The sequence below is a fragment of the Bufo bufo genome, chromosome 6, assembly GCF_905171765.1.
Source record: "Bufo bufo chromosome 6, aBufBuf1.1, whole genome shotgun sequence".
In the NCBI taxonomy this organism is placed as follows: domain Eukaryota; kingdom Metazoa; phylum Chordata; class Amphibia; order Anura; family Bufonidae; genus Bufo; species Bufo bufo.
The window spans coordinates 176,019,152-176,038,455 of record NC_053394.1 but is presented as its reverse complement, the minus strand read 5'-3'; the positions used below and the strand labels follow the sequence as shown (position 1 = coordinate 176,038,455).

Here is a 19,304-nt window from a genome sequence, read left to right as displayed (position 1 = left end):
TAATACTCCCCTCAAGAACGCTTTCATAGCATCCCAGACACCATGGATTGAGGCCGTCCCTGCATTAACTGTAAAGTATTCTCTAACTGCCAGGGATATTTCAGATAAATCTCCCAAGACATTCAGCCAATGTGGGTTGAATCTCCACAACCTCGGTCCCTGTCTAAGCTCCCCAAGCACACGTCAATCTGCACCAAGGAGTGGTCAGACAACGACCGAGGATGATAAACAATTCCCCGGATCAGGGGCAGCATAGAGTCATTAACAAGTGCCAGATCTATGCGTGACAATGAGTGATGCGTAGCAGATCTGCACGAATATTCGCGCCTACTAGGGTTGCGCACTCTCCACACATCCACCAAACCAGTTTCAGTCATAATATTCTTCAAAGCTGCACTTCCAGGCGATCCACCAGATCCCTCCACCCGACATCTATCTAAACAATCATCCGGCGTGCAGTTAAAATCCCCCACTAGTAGCCACGGCAACCCAGGGAAGTCCGCCACAAACGACATAATTGCCCGCACCAAAGGAGAAGCAAATGGTGGTGGCACATAAACTGACACCAACACCATCTGAATCCCATCAATCTTACATACTATACAGACATACCTGCCCTTATCATCTACACACTGCTGCACATGTTCATACCTGATACTCTTGTGCACTAAGACACTTACTCCCCTGGAATGTGAGGAATGCGTCGCATGTACCACCTGACCCACCCAGTTTTTGCTCAACCATTGTACAGTGTCACTAGTCAGATGCGTTTCCTGCAGGCAAAAGACGGCAGGCTGAAAACTCCCTAAATAGTGAAAAATGCTCAGTCTTTTTCTTGCATCAGCCATACCCCTCACATTCCAGCTCAAAACTTTAATCACCTGTGTCATGGTAGAACATAATGACATATCTGCATCTCACACCCCACTCAAACCTCATCCATTCAGATTTCTCACCCCTTATCTTACTCCTAACTATCTCCCTACCCTCCCCCCCCTCCCACCCCCCATTATCAGAATACTACAAATGGAGACAACTATCTCCACTGTTTCACCCCTAAACCCAAAAACCGGGCGCTCACTGAGCAACTTGCCCTCAAGTGAATCACAGTCATCCTTAATTCTATCAGAACCCTCCCTTAAGCAGAGAATCCTCTCCACAGTAGGGAAACACTTCATTTTCTCCCCTAACCGCCTACTCCCACTTCAAAATCTAACATGTGGTAGCATTGTAAAGTACACTTCTTAACTGGTGTAACATTAAAGTGACAATAAAATGCAAACATATATGGAGATTAAACCAGGCAACACATCTGTCTCCTTCAAGTGTCCGGGGCCCCATTTCTCAGTTGTCTTTCGTGGACGTCCAGCCACTGTGCCGCCTCCTCCGGATCCTCAAAGAATCTGGTGGATCCGAGTGCCACAACACGTAATTTCGCAGGAAACAACATGGCATACGGAACCTGTAACCCTCTAAGCCTTTTCTTGACATCCATAAAACGACTCCCCTGCCGCTGCACTTCATTCGAGTAATCCGGGAAAATAGACACCTTGACCCCGTTCAGGACCATCTCTTCATTATCTCTAGATTGACGCAAAATAGTGTCCCGATCCTTAAAATGTAATATCTTCGCAAGAATAGGACGAGGAGGTCTGCCTGGTGGAAGCGGCCGCGTGGGCACTCTGTGCGCCCGCTCCACCGCATACAAGGTAGATAGGCCTTTCTCATGAAATAATTGGTACAACCATTTCTCCACATATTCAGTGGTATTAGCCCCCTCTGTCTTCTCCGGCACTCCAACAATTCTTAGATTGTTCCTTCTTGATCTGTTTTCTAAATCGTCTGTCTTGGCATACAAGGCAGCAATATCTCTCAAAGACGTCTTGGACACCATCTGCAAAGGCTGGACTGCATCCTCTAATGATGACACCCTCTTCTCCAGTTCAGAGGTTCGTTCAGATATCTTATGCAAATCATGCCTTATTATGGAGACATCCGATCTCAAACTGCCAACCTGTACTGTAAGCACTTTAAGGGTGCTATTACAGCTTGCCACAGCCGTCATTATGTCCTTCAGAGTGGGCTCCTCTGTAGACACGGCCCGAGGGCCTCTAGAATCCTTAGCAGGTAATGCAGGAACTGGTGCAAGCTGATCGGCTATATCCAAGCCGTTGCCATCCATGGAACCGTCCTCTTGATCAGAAGAGGTAAGTATTTCAGTCCCTTTATCAGAGGCCCAGTCACCCACTCCACTTTCTGTACGGGCATATTTGCTAAGTTTAGCAGCCACACTCTGGCTGACAGCCTCCTGCAGCGCCGTCTCCTCACCTCCATCGGCGCCATATTTGCCCGCCTCCAGCCTGTCATGTTTCATGACTTTGCTCGATTTCCTCGGCATGTTCAGGCTTCAAACTTCGTCACAGCAGCTACCGGACACTTCCCTCACACCAGATAAGGTTTTTCTAAGAAACCGAAGCGTGCTACCACCAGTTTAGTACAGGATATCGGCAGGAGCAGTGAACGGTGCATCTCACTCCATGCGCTCACAGGCCACGCCCCCTTACTTGACCTCTTTGACCTCGTGACCTGACAAGGCTCTTGTGACACGTGCAGTGTTCCGTCCATTGTCCAGACAAGGCAGGTGCTGATACATAGGAAGTGCTGGACTACTTGTTAACCTCCAAGTAATCCAGTTCAAAGGATCCACAAGAGGGAGACATGGGCAAACTTTACTCATTTATTATTACAGCACTGGAAAAGCTAAATGGTTACATCCAGCCAACTTGCTACAAAAGTACTAAATGGTCAATTCACAGGAACAACTCAGCATCCCAAGTGTGCACAACTGGCCCAAAGCAAAACCAAGGTGCGTGGAGGTCCAAACACTTCATTCAGGTGATAAGCCAATTAACTAACCCATCAGTCTTTTTCCATCTCCCTGTTCAAAAAATCCATTTAATATATGGTCCCCAGATAGGGGACGTATCAGATATTAAACTGATAAGAACAGATTTATTTATTTATTTAATTTATTTATTTATTTTTCTTTATTTCATACAAAACTCAGAAAACACCTCCCATGTTAAGTGATAAAGTCACAAATGTCCAACAAGAGTGAATGTGGTAAGAAGGAGCTGAGAGATTCCAAGTCCAGCTGTCGTTCCTCCGCACGGCCCGCCTCATAAAACCGGCCGGGGCTGCTGGGTGAGCAGGAGACCAAATCTCTTCTTGAAGGAGAAGCGATGTCGGGAATACTTGTCATCAGGAAAGAAGCGGGCTGGATGGGCTGAAGAGGTCAGCTGTCCACTGGGAGCCACTTTCTTCATGGTGTACACCCGATCTCCCTGCTCATCCAGGTAATACTGCAGGAACATGTCTGCCACGTACAGTATAAGAACAGATACTACACTTGATCTTAGCCAAAAGGGGCTTCGACAACGGGGCCGCTTATCGCCATTGCAAAGCAGTTCTCAAGGCAACAGCCTACGCGCCCCAGCCCCAGACACAGTCCAGGAGGCTTCCTTCTCCTCTCTCACAAACCAGGGAAAACGTGCGTCCTACGCTCAGAAGTCACCAGCATTATGCTCCTCTTTGTGTTCGCCATGTGCATAGCTCCACCCCCACCCGCCACTTTTGCACACGCCTTTTTTATTCGCACGCAATTCCTGGTGCCATAGCATGCCAAGCAGAAAAACGTATAGGAGTGAATGGAGAAGTAGTAGTGAGAAAAAAAAAGAAGGTATGCATTGTTGATTGTGATGTCACGGCCCCATTGTTGAGTGTTCCATCAGGGCCCTTGTGATGTCATCCAATGACCTGACCTTACTTGACCTCTTTGACCTCTTGACCTGACAAGGCTCTTGTGACACATGCAGTGTTCCGTCCATTGTCCAGACAAGGCAGGTGCTGATACATAGGAAGTGCTGGACTACTTGTTAACCTCTAAGTAATCCAGTTGAAAGGATCCACAAGAGGGAGACATGGGCAAACTTTACTCATTTATTATTACAGCACTGGAAAAGCTAAATGGTTACATCCAGCCAACTTGCTACAAAAGTACTAAATGGTCAATTCACAGGAACAACTCAGCATCCCAAGTGTGCACAACTGGCCCAAAGCAAAACCAAGGTGCGTGGAGGTCCAAACACTTCATTCAGGTGATAAGCCAATTAACTAACCCATCAGTCTTTTTCCATCTCCCTGTTCAAAAAATCCATTTAATATATGGTCCCCAGATAGGGGACGTATCAGATATTAAACTGATAAGAACAGATTTATTTATTTATTTAATTTATTTATTTATTTTTCTTTATTTCATACAAAACTCAGAAAACACCTCCCATGTTAAGTGATAAAGTCACAAATGTCCAACAAGAGTGAATGTGGTAAGAAGGAGCTGAGAGATTCCAAGTCCAGCTGTCGTTCCTCCGCACGGCCCGCCTCATAAAACCGGCCGGGGCTGCTGGGTGAGCAGGAGACCAAATCTCTTCTTGAAGGAGAAGCGATGTCGGGAATACTTGTCATCAGGAAAGAAGCGGGCTGGATGGGCTGAAGAGGTCAGCTGTCCACTGGGAGCCACTTTCTTCATGGTGTACACCCGATCTCCCTGCTCATCCAGGTAATACTGCAGGAACATGTCTGCCACGTACAGTATAAGAACAGATACTACACTTGATCTTAGCCAAAAGGGGCTTCGACAACGGGGCCGCTTATCGCCATTGCAAAGCAGTTCTCAAGGCAACAGCCTACGGGCCCCAGCCCCAGACACAGTCCGGGAGGCTTCCTTCTCCTCTCTCACAAACCAGGGAAAACGTGCGTCCTACGCTCAGAAGTCACCAGCATTATGCTCCTCTTTGTGTTCGCCATGTGCATAGCTCCACCCCCACCCGCCACTTTTGCACACGCCTTTTTTATTCGCACGCAATTCCTGGTGCCATAGCATGCCAAGCAGAAAAACGTATAGGAGTGAATGGAGAAGTAGTAGTGAGAAAAAAAAAGAAGGTATGCATTGTTGATTGTGATGTCACGGCCCCATTGTTGAGTGTTCCATCAGGGCCCTTGTGATGTCATCCAATGACCTGACCTTACTTGACCTCTTTGACCTCTTGACCTGACAAGGCTCTTGTGACACATGCAGTGTTCCGTCCATTGTCCAGACAAGGCAGGTGCTGATACATAGGAAGTGCTGGACTACTTGTTAACCTCTAAGTAATCCAGTTGAAAGGATCCACAAGAGGGAGACATGGGCAAACTTTACTCATTTATTATTACAGCACTGGAAAAGCTAAATGGTTACATCCAGCTAACTTGCTACAAAAGTACTAAATGGTCAATTCACAGGAACAACTCAGCATCCCAAGTGTGCACAACTGGCCCAAAGCAAAACCAAGGTGCGTGGAGGTCCAAACACTTCATTCAGGTGATAAGCCAATTAACTAACCCATCAGTTTTTTCCAACTCCCTGTTCAAAAAATCCATTTAATATAAGGTCCCCAGATAGGGGACGTATCAGATATTAAACTGATAAGAACAGATTTATTTATTTATTTTATTAATTTATTTATTTTTCTTTATTTCATACAAAACTCAGAAAACACCTCCCATGTTAAGTGATAAAGTCACAAATGTCCAACAAGAGTGAATGTGGTAAGAAGGAGCTGAGAGATTCCAAGTCCAGCTGTCGTTCCTCCGCACGGCCCGCCTCATAAAACCGTCCGGGGCTGCTGGGTGAGCAGGAGACCAAATCTCTTCTTGATGGAGAAGCGATGTCGGGAATACTTGTCATCGGGAGAGAAGCGGGCTGGATGGGCTGAAGAGGTCAGCTGTCCACTGGGAGCCACTTTCTTCATGGTGTACACCCGATCTCCCTGCTCATCCAGGTAATACTGCAGGAACATGTCTGCCGCGTACAGTATAAGAACAGATTTTTTTTTTAGTTGATAGCGTCAGAAGACGCCACATATTTGAAATCATACCAAAATATGTTTTTGCGCTTAATCATCCGTAACCAACTGTTTTTTAACTTTTTAATTATATTTTCCTTATTTTTTCCTTAAAAAAGATAATTTACAAATTAACACAAAATAAACAAATAATGACAAACAAACATAAAGGACAAACAAAACATTAAATGTCTTTCAATTGCATAAGTCAAAATAACTTTCTCTTCTCATTTCCTCCTTTTAATTTTTTTCTTCTCCTTATCTTCCATGCTTCCTTTATCAATAGCCTGCATTTGTCCCCAAATACAAGACTTCATTCCGTCTTCTAATTCTTTATTCTTAACTATCCAGTTTCGTTCAATCTTTTCAAAAATATCACTAGAAACAGTCACTATTTCACCCCACACACCAGAATTCAAATTTCCTTCTTCTTTCTCTTCTTCTTTCTCTCTCTTAGTATAACCATAAGCTTCTTCCTTCTTTTCATCTGTATAACTCAAGACCTTCTCTTCCTTTTCTTTCATACACTGTTTCTCAACCATTTCTCTTTCTTCTTTTGACTCACTTTTACTCTTGCCAAATCTCTTAGCCCAGTCACTACCAGAGAAAATGACTTTTCCATCGCTTACTTCATCAACTTTCTCTACTTTATCCATACATTTTTCTTCTTCTTTTATCTGTTCCAACTTTCTTTCAGTTTCCCAATAGCAAAATCCACTCTTTCCTTTAATAGAAATTCTTCCAGCAGAAAAACTCTCTCTTCCTTCCATTCTCCAAATCAGAAATCTTATTTTTCCATTCCAAATTCCACTTCCATTCAAAAACCTTTTATCAAATTTCGCCATTAATCCATTTTCTTTCAAATATTCCTTAATAACATCCACTTCCACAAAGGGATCATCCATACTGATCACAAGCTTTCTTAGTTCGCCAACACATGAAGCAAAGACTTCTACTTCCTGTACGCTTACTTCATTCCATGCGAGAAAAAAATCCCAACATTTCCTTTCGGAATTCAAAGTCACATCAAATGATTTCTTCTTACCGTCTTGTTGCATACAAAAGATGTCCTTTTTCTCAATACATCCATATTGCTTCAGCAAATCCAAGACAAAGCATTCCTTCCAAGTCCTGATCGGATCTTTCCTGCAGACAAATCTCAAGCAGTTCATCTTCTTTCTGAAATCCATCTTCAAAGACTGCAAACCAGATCTCAATTCCTCGATCTCTTTCCAGGTCCTTCAAAACTGCCCCCCGCAGCTATGTGCGGTGACAGAGGGGGGTGATCGCCTCTCGTTGCCCCGGGACTAAGCCGTCCCCCCAATAGCAGCACAGGCTCGGACTGCAGCTATGAACTACAGCCCTCACCTGAGGCCGAGGGTCCGGGTACCCGGGGCACCTCTGGCCAAGACCAAGGCAGCACCTCTCGATACTACACTTGATCTTAGCCAAAAGGGGCCTCGACAACGGGGCCGCTTATCGCCATTGCAAAGCACTTCTCAAGGCAACAGCCTACGGGCCCCAGACACAGTCCGGGAGGCTTCCTTCTCCTCTCTCACAAACCAGGGAAAACGTGCGTCCTACGCTCAGAAGTCACCAGCATTATGCTCCTCTTTGTGTTCGCCATCTGCATATCTCCACCCCCACCCGCCACTTTTGCACACGCCTTTTTTATTCGCACGCAATTCCTGGTGCCATAGCACGCCAAGCAGAAAAACGTATAGGAGTGAATGGAGAAGTAGTAGTGAGAAAAAAAAGGAAGTATGCATTGTTGATTGTGATGTCACGGCCCCATTGTTGAGTGTTCCATCAGGGCCCTTGTGATGTCATCCAATGACCTGACCTTACTTGACCTCTTTGACCTCTTGACCTGACAAGGCTCTTGTGACACGTGCAGTGTTCCGTCCATTGTCCAGACAAGGCAGGTGCTGATACATAGGAAGTGCTGGACTACTTGTTAACCTCCAAGTAATCCAGTTCAAAGGATCCACAAGAGGGAGACATGGGCAAACTTTACTCATTTATTATTACAGCACTGGAAAAGCTAAATGGTTACATCCAGCCAACTTGCTACAAAAGTACTAAATGGTCAATTCACAGGAACAACTCAGCATCCCAAGTGTGCACAACTGGCCCAAAGCAAAACCAAGGTGCGTGGAGGTCCAAACACTTCATTCAGGTGATAAGCCAATTAACTAACCCATCAGTCTTTTTCCAACTCCCTGTTCAAAAAATCCATTTAATATATGGTCCCCAGATAGGGGACGTATCAGATATTAAACTGATAAGAACAGATTTATTTATTTATTTAATTTATTTATTTTTCTTTATTTCATACAAAACTCAGAAAACACCTCCCATGTTAAGTGATAAAGTCACAAATGTCCAACAAGAGTGAATGTGGTAAGAAGGAGCTGAGAGATTCCAAGTCCAGCTGTCGTTCCTCCGCACGGCCCGCCTCATAAAACCGGCCGGGGCTGCTGGGTGAGCAGGAGACCAAATCTCTTCTTGATGGAGAAGCGATGTCGGGAATACTTGTCATCGGGAGAGAAGCGGGCTGGATGGGCTGAAGAGGTCAGCTGTCCACTGGGAGCCACTTTCTTCATGGTGTACACCCGATCTCCCTGCTCATCCAGGTAATACTGCAGGAACATGTCTGCCGCGTACAGTATAAGAACAGATACTACACTTGATCTTAGCCAAAAGGGGCCTCGACAACGGGGCCGCTTATCGCCATTGCAAAGCACTTCTCAAGGCAACAGCCTACGGGCCCCAGCCCCAGACACAGTCCTGGAGGCTTCCTTCTCCTCTCTCACAAACCGGTGGTGTCGATCGGCTGTTCTCTACCTGGCCTCTTAAGGACCTTTGAGTGACGTCATGTTGGCCTGACTGTTTCATTGGACAGTGGTGTCCCGTGACGTGGACGTCGGGGGTGGAGGCGGGGTTGAGAACACCTGATTGACGCCACAGGAGTGGGTGGATAACATCGTATGACACTCCAAGAGTGGGTGGAGAACACAGGTACAACGTCCCAGGAGTGGGCGGAGCCCAGGGGACGGTATTATCAATACTGCAATTTAAGCTGATATTATTTAGGATATTAGATGGTACGGTTATGATGTGGATTAGTGATTTCTGTAAGGACGCTGAAGATATGCATTGAATATATGTAATGGCGGTAACCCGAAAGGGTATATATGTATAGATAAATTGGTAATAGGGAGAGAAAATCCTCTCTCATGTTTTAGATGTGATTGTATTAGAGGATCACTGATTGTGATTTTATTATGTATGATTTGTAAATGTTGTTCCTGGAATTTTGGGATATGGTCCGGAACTACACCGGCTTGTGTAATGAGATCAGCTGGGCTATTTAAAAGGCTTGACTGCAAGCATGCGCAGTTATCGCCCCTGAAGAAGCGAGGCAGCGAAACCCGGGTCAGGCAGGAACATGACGACTGATTTATATTTTATGCCTTTTGTCTACCGACTTTTGTGAGTAGAATAAACCTTTTTAAAAAAGATTGCAAGAGGGTGCTTCACTATCCTGCCTATCTCCTTTTAACCCTGCAGAGGAGGAGGTCAGGAGCGGACCCTGAGGGTGTCGAGGAGAGGGGCTAATACCCTTTTGCTATCCACTGTTGACCGGGAGACATAGTCTCTAGCAGCGCGGTTTCAAAGCCCTGTGATTTGTCTAAACGAGTGTGAGCGACCTACCACACTATTTCGGGACCAGCAGCAGCGCAAGTAATTGTCCGTGTTGGGACACAGGACTGACTTTCTGTTTTTTGTATTTTACTTGTATCAGTAGGTTGTCAAGTCTTGCTAACAACATGGACATTTTTGATTTTAGAGCGAACTTTAAATGTAATATTGATGCCTTTTGTGATACTCCGAATGAGATTGACAAAGGGTCGGACGACATGCGAGCATTGTTTGTGAGATTGGAAAGGGAGTTCACTAGGGAAATCAGAACCACCTGGGACATTGCCTCCTTGGAGCGATTCCTTATGGAAGGCAGGATCCCGGAGGGTTTGAGATGGCAACTCCCTTTAGTTACTGAGGAGGAGGATGACCTAGTGGGCTGGGAGAAAGTTATGAATGAATGCGCATGGAAAGTTATGCAGTATATCATCATTGTTAGAAAAAGCAAATTAAGGAAGATTAATAAGGCGATAGATGAATTGCAAGAAGAGATTAAACCAATGAAAAGCGCAAATAAGGAATTATATGAGAAATGTAGCAAACAATGTCAAGAATCTGTGTTAAAATCTGAAAAAGAAATAAGGAGTAAGAAACAGAAAAAATATGCGAAAATCTGTAATGACTATAAAACAGATATGGTATATAAATGGAAAAACAAACAAAAGAATATAGGGGAGACTATGTTAGATACGGCACCTGTGGATAAATACAGTGGTAGTAATCCGAGTTTAGGAAACTACATTGGATGTTTTAGGAAACCCGAGAATGGGGTTGGGAAACAAAAGGTTTTTAAGAGTAATTATAACCAACAAACCAATGAATATATACCGCAGCGCAATTATGGATATGACTACAGAAATCATGAGCGTGCATATCAGCCAAATAGGGATAATGAATATACATGTGAGCCGCAGTTTGGGAAAGGGTTTGATAACAGGTATCAGCAGACCCATGTATATCAGCATAACCGTGGAGGCCAACAGGGGGGGGTTGGGGTCAAAATTATGGCTATAGAGGAGGGCAATATAGTGGAAATTATGGACAGAATAATGGATATAGGGGACAACAATACAGACAACCGTACAGACAACCGTACTAAGGGGGAGGATATAAAGGGAAATCAAAATGGAGACCACAAGAAAACTATAATGAAAATTACAATTCAAGCTATCCCGAAAAAGGGGCCCATTATGAAGGTAATAGTTATGGAGAAGAACTAAAAAGGGACAACTGTGAGGGAAACAGACCAAATTTTAAACAACAAGGTGAACAGAATTTTCCCCATCAGAGCATAAAAGGAGTACAGAGGGAAGGAGAAATAAGAGAACAGATAATGAGGACACCACAAAAAAGAAGCCTGACAGAGGAAAACGGGGAAAAGGGAAAAATAAGCCCAAAAACAAAAAGGAGCAAGGAGATTTGAAAGGAATTTTCAATTTGAGCAGTCACAACCTAACAGAAGGAGAAATAAGTGTCCTAAGTAAGGGCCTAAAATATGCACCTAGTCAGAAAATTAACAAATTTGAGGCATTTCTGGACATACACAAATTTATCCGGAGAAATAAACATGGCCAAGTATTGGATTAATAACCCCGCACCACAGAGTGCTAACCCTGCAGTGGTAACTAGTCAGTTAGACACAAATGAAGAGATTCTGCATACAAAAATGAAAGAAAAATCGAAGTTTTTCCCAAAAAACCCAAATAATGAGTGTGTGGAGGCATTTAAAACTGGGCTATTAAAAGAGCTGGAGGAGATGGATATGGATAAGGTGACACATAATCTCACTTATAAAGAGAGAAAAGCTCTTAAAGATCTGGAAAGAAATCCGGATATAATTGTTAAGCCGGCAGATAAAAAGGGGGGGGGGGGGGGTGGTTGTAATGAATAAAGAAAAGTATGAGGCCGAAATGGCGAGATTAGTATCTGACACAACAACCTATAGAAAATTTAAAAACAACCCCACCCAGGAGTATAAACGGATCCTTGACGGCATATTAACAGAGGGTTTTAAGAAAGGAATATTAAATAAAAAAGAGTATGAATATCTCACCATTCCATTCCCCTTGGTACTGGTGATATATCACCTGCCCAAGGTTCATAAAAATCCAGTGGATCCCCCGGGGAGGCCGATTATTTCGGGGCTTAACTCATTGACGTGCAGAATCACGGAGTACATTGATTTTTACCTGCAGGGGTATGTACTGCAGAACCCTTCACACCTGAAAGATACTGGGTCTGTGTTAAATCTCATTAAAGATTTAAACCCCCCCACTGTGAATACATGGATGGCCACAATTGATGTGGCATCCCTGTACACAGTTATTCCAAAGAAATTAGGAATGGAGGCGGTAGAAAACAGAATCAGAAATGATGCCAGAATAGGGGACCATCAGGGAAAATTTATTTTGGAGTGTCTCAGCTATTGCCTCGATTATAATTATTTTTGGTTTAAAGACTCACATTATGTACAGTGCATTGGCACGGCGATGGGGGCGAAATTCGCCCCCAGCTTTGCTAATATTTTTATGGGGGCTTGGGAGGAGAGTTCCATCCTTCCCACACTAGGAGCAGACACCCCAGGGGGCAAATTGACCTTCTGGAGGAGGTATATCGATGACTGTCTCCTAGTGTGGGAAGGAGGGAAAGAGGGACTCGAGTCCTTTATCTCTCAGCTGAACATTAATGATTGGAACCTACGATTTGTGGGGGAGATCAGTAATACCAGTGTCAATTTTTTGGACTTGTGTATCCGGATGGAAGATGGCCGTTTTTTAACAAGTTCATACTTTAAAGAAACAGATGTTAATTCCTACAGTGATATGAAGAGCTGTCATTACGGCCCGTGGCTCAGGAACATACCGAAAGGTCAGTTCAAGAGGATGGCCCGTAATTGTACAGAAGTGAGTGACTATAGAACACAATGTGGGGTGTTAAAAAACAGATTTGTGGAAAGAGGGTATGATGAGGCCAATCTAGACGTGTGCATACAAAATGTGGAGATAGAGAAAGGGGGAAGAAAGGAACATCTGAAAGGAAAAGTGGAAAAGGTGGATAGGGATTATAGGTTTTCATTTGTGACCAAGTTTTGCTCCATGTCCGATAATGTCAAGAAAATGGTGAAAAAGAACTGGGGAGTATTAAAAAACGACCCAACAATAGGAAAAATAATACCGGCGAATCCCTCTTTTATTTTCAAAAAAGCGGCTAGTATTAGAGAAAAACTCGTACATAGCGCCATTCCCCCAGTGAATATAAAGGTGAAAAAAGAAGGAGGAAAATTTACCTGGTGCGGATTTTGTGCAGGTTGTAAGAATCGGAATTCAAAAGAGCGGCAGAGAAACATTGACCATATAGTATCTAAAAAGAATGGGGTTGAATTTCGCATAAGAAATAATTGCTCGTGCGAAAATGAGGGCATCATATACGTACTGGAGTGCCCTTGTGGGCTCCAGTACGTGGGCAGGACAGTCAGGAAGCTGAAGGTTAGGATACAAGAACATCTACGGAACATCAAGAAAGGCCTGATGACCCACAGTGTATCAGCACATTTTAAACTGATGCATGGAAAAAATCCGCAGGGTTTAAAATTTGCTGGTGTGGAAACTGTTAAGCCGCACTGGCGTGGAGGGGACTCGCTGGCACAGATTAACAGAAAAGAGGTAGAGTGGATCTACCAGCTAGGGACCCTACAACCCAGTGGGCTGAACATTGAATTTGATTTAAAACCGTGTATACTATAAAGTGTTCTCACCGATGGAGTCGATCGGCTGGTCTCTACCTGGCCTCTTTAGGACCTTGAGTGACATCATGTTGGCCTGACGGTTCCATTGGATAGTAGTGTCTCGTGATGTGGACGTCGGGGTGGAGGCGGGGTCGAGAACACCTGATTGACACCACGGGAGTGGGTGGAGAACACCTGAATGACGCTCCAGGAGTGAGTGGAAAACAAAGGAATAACGTCCCAGGAGTGGGCGGAGCCCAGGGGACGATATTATTAATATTGGGCTGAATTTTAACCATGCATATTATAAAGTGTTCTCACCGGTGGTGTCGATCGGCTGTTCTCTACCTGGCCTCTTAAGGACCTTTGAGTGACGTCATGTTGGCCTGACTGTTTCATTGGACAGTGGTGTCCCGTGACGTGGACGTCGGGGGTGGAGGCGGGGTTGAGAACACCTGATTGACGCTACAGGAGTGGGTGGATAACATCGTATGACACTCCAAGAGTGGGTGGAGAACACAGGTACAACGTCCCAGGAGTGGGCGGAGCCCAGGGGACGGTATTATCAATACTGCAATTTAAGCTGATATTATTTAGGATATTAGATGGTACGGTTATGATGTGGATTAGTGATTTCTGTAAGGACGCTGAAGATATGCATTGAATATATGTAATGGCGGTAACCCGAAAGGGTATATATGTATAGATGAATTGGTAATAGGGAGAGAAAATCCTCTCTCATGTTTTAGATGTGATTGTATTAGAGGATCACTGATTGTGATTTTATTATGTATTAATTGTAAATGTTGTTCCTGGAATTTTGGGATATGGTCCGGAACTACACCGGCTTGTGTAATGAGATCAGCTGGGCTATTTAAAAGGCTTGACTGCAAGCATGCGCAGTTATCGCCCCTGAAGAAGCGAGGCAGCGAAACCCGGGTCGGGCAGGAACGTGACGACTGATTTATATTTTATGCCTTTTGTCTACCGACTTTTGTGAGTAGAATAAACCTTTTTAAAAAAGATTGCAAGAGGGTGCTTCACTATCCTGCCTATCTCCTTTTAACCCTGCAGAGGAGGAGGTCAGGAGCGGACCCTAAGGGTGTCGAGGAGAGGGGCTAATACCCTTTTGCTATCCACTGTTGACCGGAAGACATAGTCTCTAGCAGCGCGGTTCCAAAACCCTGTGATTTGTCTAAACGAGTGTGAGCGACCTACCACACTATTCCGGGACCAGCAGCAGCGCAAGTAATTGTCCGTGTTGGGACACAGGACTGACTTTCTGTTTTTTGTATTATGCTCCTCTTTGTGTTCGCCATCTGCATATCTCCACCCCCACCCGCCACTTTTGCACACGCCTTTTTTATTCGCACGCAATTCCTGGTGCCATAGCACGCCAAGCAGAAAAACATATAGGAGTGAATGGAGAAGTAGTAGTGAGAAAAAAAAGGAAGTATGCATTGTTGATTGTGATGTCACGGCCCCATTGTTGAGTGTTCCATCAGGGCCCTTGTGATGTCATCCAATGACCTGACCTTACTTGACCTCTTTGACCTCTTGACCTGACAAGGCTCTTGTGACACGTGCAGTGTTCCGTCCATTGTCCAGACAAGGCAGGTGCTGATACATGGGAAGTGCTGGACTACTTGTTAACCTCCAAGTAATCCAGTTCAAAGGATCCACAAGAGGGAGACATGGGCAAACTTTACTCATTTATTATTACAGCACTGGAAAAGCTAAATGGTTACATCCAGCCAACTTGCTACAAAAGTACTAAATGGTCAATTCACAGGAACCACTCAGCATCCCAAGTGTGCACAACTGGCCCAAAGCAAAACCAAGGTGCGTGGAGGTCCAAACACTTCATTCAGGTGATAAGCCAATTAACTAACCCATCAGTCTTTTTCCAACTCCCTGTTCAAAAAATCCATTTAATATATGGTCCCCAGATAGGGGACGTATCAGATATTAAACTGATAAGAACAGATTTATTTATTAAATTTATTTATTTATTTATTTTTCTTTATTTCATACAAAACTCAGAAAACACCTCCCATGTTAAGTGATAAAGTCACAAATGTCCAACAAGAGTGAATGTGGTAAGAAGGAGTTGAGAGATTCCAAGTCCAGCTGTCGTTCCTCCGCACGGCCCGCCTCATAAAACCGGCCGGGCTGCTGGGTGAGCAGGAGATCAAATCTCTTCTTGATGGAGAAGCGATGTCAGGAATACTTGTCATCGGGAGAGAAGCGGGCTGGATGGGCTGAAGAGGTCAGCTGTCCACTGGGAGCCACTTTCTTCATGGTGTACACCCGATCTCCCTGCTCATCCAGGTAATTTTTTTTTTTTTTTTTTACCACTCAGGTAAGTATCAATAGCTCATGTTATACTTTCACTTCCCCTCCAAAACTTTATATGTATACATCAAGATTTTATCAAGAACCTCCACTTTTTGTGCTTCCATATACCCTCACTATCTACACCACCACCGTATTCTCTTTCCCAACAATATATTAAGTACACTCTTGCTATTATCAGCTTCATACAATCTTTCACTGACACCAATTCTCTCTTGAACACCAAAATATTCCTCACATCCCATAAACTTTCCCACACACATACCATTAACAACCACAATACCCTCACATTTTGCTTACCACTTGCACCAACACCAAACATTGCCACTTTCCAGCTCATATACTTAACCCCCGTCAATTCTTTAATCATACCCCCCATTCCTTTCCAAATCTGTTGTGCATATTTACAATCCCATACCAAGTGTCTCACGCTTTCATTTGATCCACACCCTTCTCTTGGACAGATTTCCGTTTTAACCAGGTCTCATTTTTTCTGAATCTCTCTTACTGGCAAAACATTTTGTAACCCCATCCATACAATATCTTTTTGCCTATTAGACGCTCCTTTAACTGCAAATTTCTTCCATACTTCTTCAGTTTCATTTGATCTCAAACCTATAATATCACAAACAATTTCTTTCTTACTTATCACATTCATAACCATCCTCTTGTTTTTAAAAACATCCCTCTCAATCGCTAACAAATCATGCTTCCTAATAAATTTTTCAATCATCTTATACCATTCTGGACACTTGAAAGCTACTGGCACTCTTGCATCTCTTATCCTCCATACATCATCCATCCTGCCATATATCTGACCATATACGCACACTTATTCCCTTTCTCACTCATTACCACAAAACTTTTAATATATGACAACCCTAAAAACAACTCAAAATTTGGTAAATTCAATCCTCCTCTTTCTCTCAGTTTATTAACATGCTCTCTCTTCAATCTTTCCATTCTACTACCCCATAGGAAAGTATAAACCAACTTCTCCACCATTTTCACTTTCATTACATTAAGTGGAAAAATTGCAAAAACAAACCACACCACCGGTAAGATTACTGTTTTTGTAATCAGAACTTTCCCAGTTAAACTTAGCTCACGCAGTCTCCAAAAATTGATCTTCCTTTCAATCTTCTCCCCACACTCATTCCAGCTTTCATCCCCTTTCAAATTATCATTAAATAACACACCTAGAATTTTAATTGCACCAGACTCACGTTTCACACCCTCTAAAGCCACTTGTCTATCCCCAAAACATTTAAACGAACATTTACTCCAATTCACTTTAAACCCAGATGCTCCACAAAAAAAATCCAAAATCAAACTACTTCTCCTCATCGCAGCCAAATTATCATTTATAACCACCACATCATCCATATACCCCAAAATACTTACATATTTACCACCACTACCTGGAATTAATATTCCTCTCATTATCTTTTCTTTCCTAACCAAACACATCAATACCTCAATCACACTTATAAATAGTACTGGTGACATCGGGCAACCTTGCCTTACTCCTGACTTCACATTTATTCTCCCACTCAAAAAACCATTCACCAAAACCTCACTATACACATTATCATACAAACTCCTCACACATTTCAAAAAAGTTTCAGGATATCCCATTCCACTCAATACTTTAAACATATATTCATGCGACACTCGATCAAACGCTTTCTCAAAGTCCACTGTTAACACCATACATTTCTGCTTTCTATTCTTACAATCTTCAATCACGTCCCTTATCAACACCAAATTATCAGTCATACTCCTCTTTGGGATTGCACACACCTGATCCTCACCAATCACCTTCCCAACATACTGCCGCATTCGGTTCGCCAAACATTTTTTTTTAAATCTTATAATCTGCATTCAGTAAGGTAATTGGTCTCCAATTCTCCACATTCTTCCTATTCCCTTTCTTAAAGATTAAAACCACCACACCTTCTTTCATTGACTCACACAACACCCCTTCCTGCCACATATATTTACATACTTCATTCAAATCCTCCCCTATCCACTCCCAAGCCTTTATATATAATTCCACAGGAATCCCGTCTTTCCCTGGCGTTTTATTCCTCTTTGCCTCAAATACACTCTTTTTTATCTCATCCGAAGTCATATCCACACCCAAACTCTCAACATCATCCTTACCTAATTTCCCTTCCAAACATCTTACCACATCCTCCATTAAATTTTATCTACCCATTTTTTTGAATATAAATTGACATAAAAATCTTCTACTTCTTTTATCACCCCATTCCCACTTACACACTCCCCCTTTCCATTTATAATTTCATCCATATCTTCCTTTTTTCCACACACCTTTTTAAAGAAAAACCTCGTACACTTCTCATTCTCTTCCAACATTCTCACTTTTGACCGAAAAATAATATTTTTACCTTTCCTCTCAATAATTTGTTTCAGTTCCTTTTTTGCTTTAACCAATAAATCCTCAACACTTACACCTAGCCCTCTTAACCTCTTCAACCATTCAATCCTCATATTCAATTCTTTATACTCCGTTCTCATTATTCTTGCTTTCTTACATCCCCACCTCTTAAAAAAAACTCTTATTTTACTTTTAACCCAGTCCCACCATTCTAAAACATTCACAAAATCATTCTTACGCTTCTTCCATCTAACATATTCCGTTTTGAACTCTTCCATTATTCTCTCATCATCCATCAGACTAACATTCAATTTCCAGTACCCTCTCCCATATACATTTTCCACCCCTCCTTCCACACAACACTTTAAACTCCTATGATCTGTGAAAAACACATCCTCCTGCCAGAACTTAACACATTTAATACTTTTGGATAAAAAGATAAAATCTATTCTAGAGACTATACTTCCTGCCTCGGATTTATACGTATACGGTGGTGGCTTCCCCATCATTTTTTCAGATGCATCTAGAAAAGAAAAATCTTTCATTAGATTAAGCAACATATTACCAGATACATCCTTTTTTCCACCTTCTAGAGCGCAGTTAAAATCTCCTAGCAGTATTGTCTCCATTCTCCCTACCAAAAAGACTTTCAATTTATCCAGCAATTTCACACGCTCATCTTTTTTTGTCGATGCATACACATTTATAACCCTAAACGACCATTTCTTATATTTTATAACCGCCATCACACATCTCCCAGTTTCCACTATTGTATAAGAATCAATACTCATATTTTTATTCTTTAACAGTATCCCTACACCTGAATTTCTATTCTCATGTGACCCTGACCATACAGATTCGCCATACATCCATTCCTCCTTACTTAAAGCATCATTTATACCACACTCTTGTAAGCATATTACATCCGCTACTTTATTTTTTAAAAAATCAAAAATTGTTGCTCTCCTCGCTTTTGATTTCAATAAGCGGACATTCAAGGATAAGATATTACAGAGAGCTTTGATCCCCATGATAGGATTTTTTTAAAGGTATAATTTTCGACACCCCACATTTTCTTCAGCCTTCCTCTCCTTGAAGGGGGAAGTCGGACCCGAAACTTCCGACACTTGAAACGTCTAAAAAAGACATATTATTGGGTATTTCGGCACTTGGA

General features: G+C 42.9%; 3 non-coding genes and 2 pseudogenes across 3 annotated transcripts; all 5 read right to left on the bottom strand.

Annotated features, from left to right (window-relative positions):
- Nucleotides 1-2,832: 2,832 nt before the first annotated feature.
- LOC121006540 lies at nucleotides 2,833-3,033 on the bottom strand (annotated as a pseudogene).
- A 1,062-nt stretch (nucleotides 3,034-4,095) lies between these two features.
- On the bottom strand, nucleotides 4,096-4,295 carry LOC121006557. Its single transcript, XR_005780333.1, has one exon. It is a non-coding gene; the product is annotated as a U2 spliceosomal RNA (small nuclear RNA).
- A 1,062-nt stretch (nucleotides 4,296-5,357) lies between these two features.
- Nucleotides 5,358-5,560, bottom strand: LOC121006564 (annotated as a pseudogene).
- A 2,499-nt stretch (nucleotides 5,561-8,059) lies between these two features.
- Nucleotides 8,060-8,259, bottom strand: LOC121006561. Its single transcript, XR_005780337.1, has one exon. It is a non-coding gene; the product is annotated as a U2 spliceosomal RNA (small nuclear RNA).
- Nucleotides 8,260-15,180: 6,921 nt separating this feature from the next.
- LOC121006551 lies at nucleotides 15,181-15,376 on the bottom strand. Its single transcript, XR_005780332.1, has one exon. It is a non-coding gene; the product is annotated as a U2 spliceosomal RNA (small nuclear RNA).
- Between the last annotated feature and the right edge of the window lie 3,928 nt (nucleotides 15,377-19,304).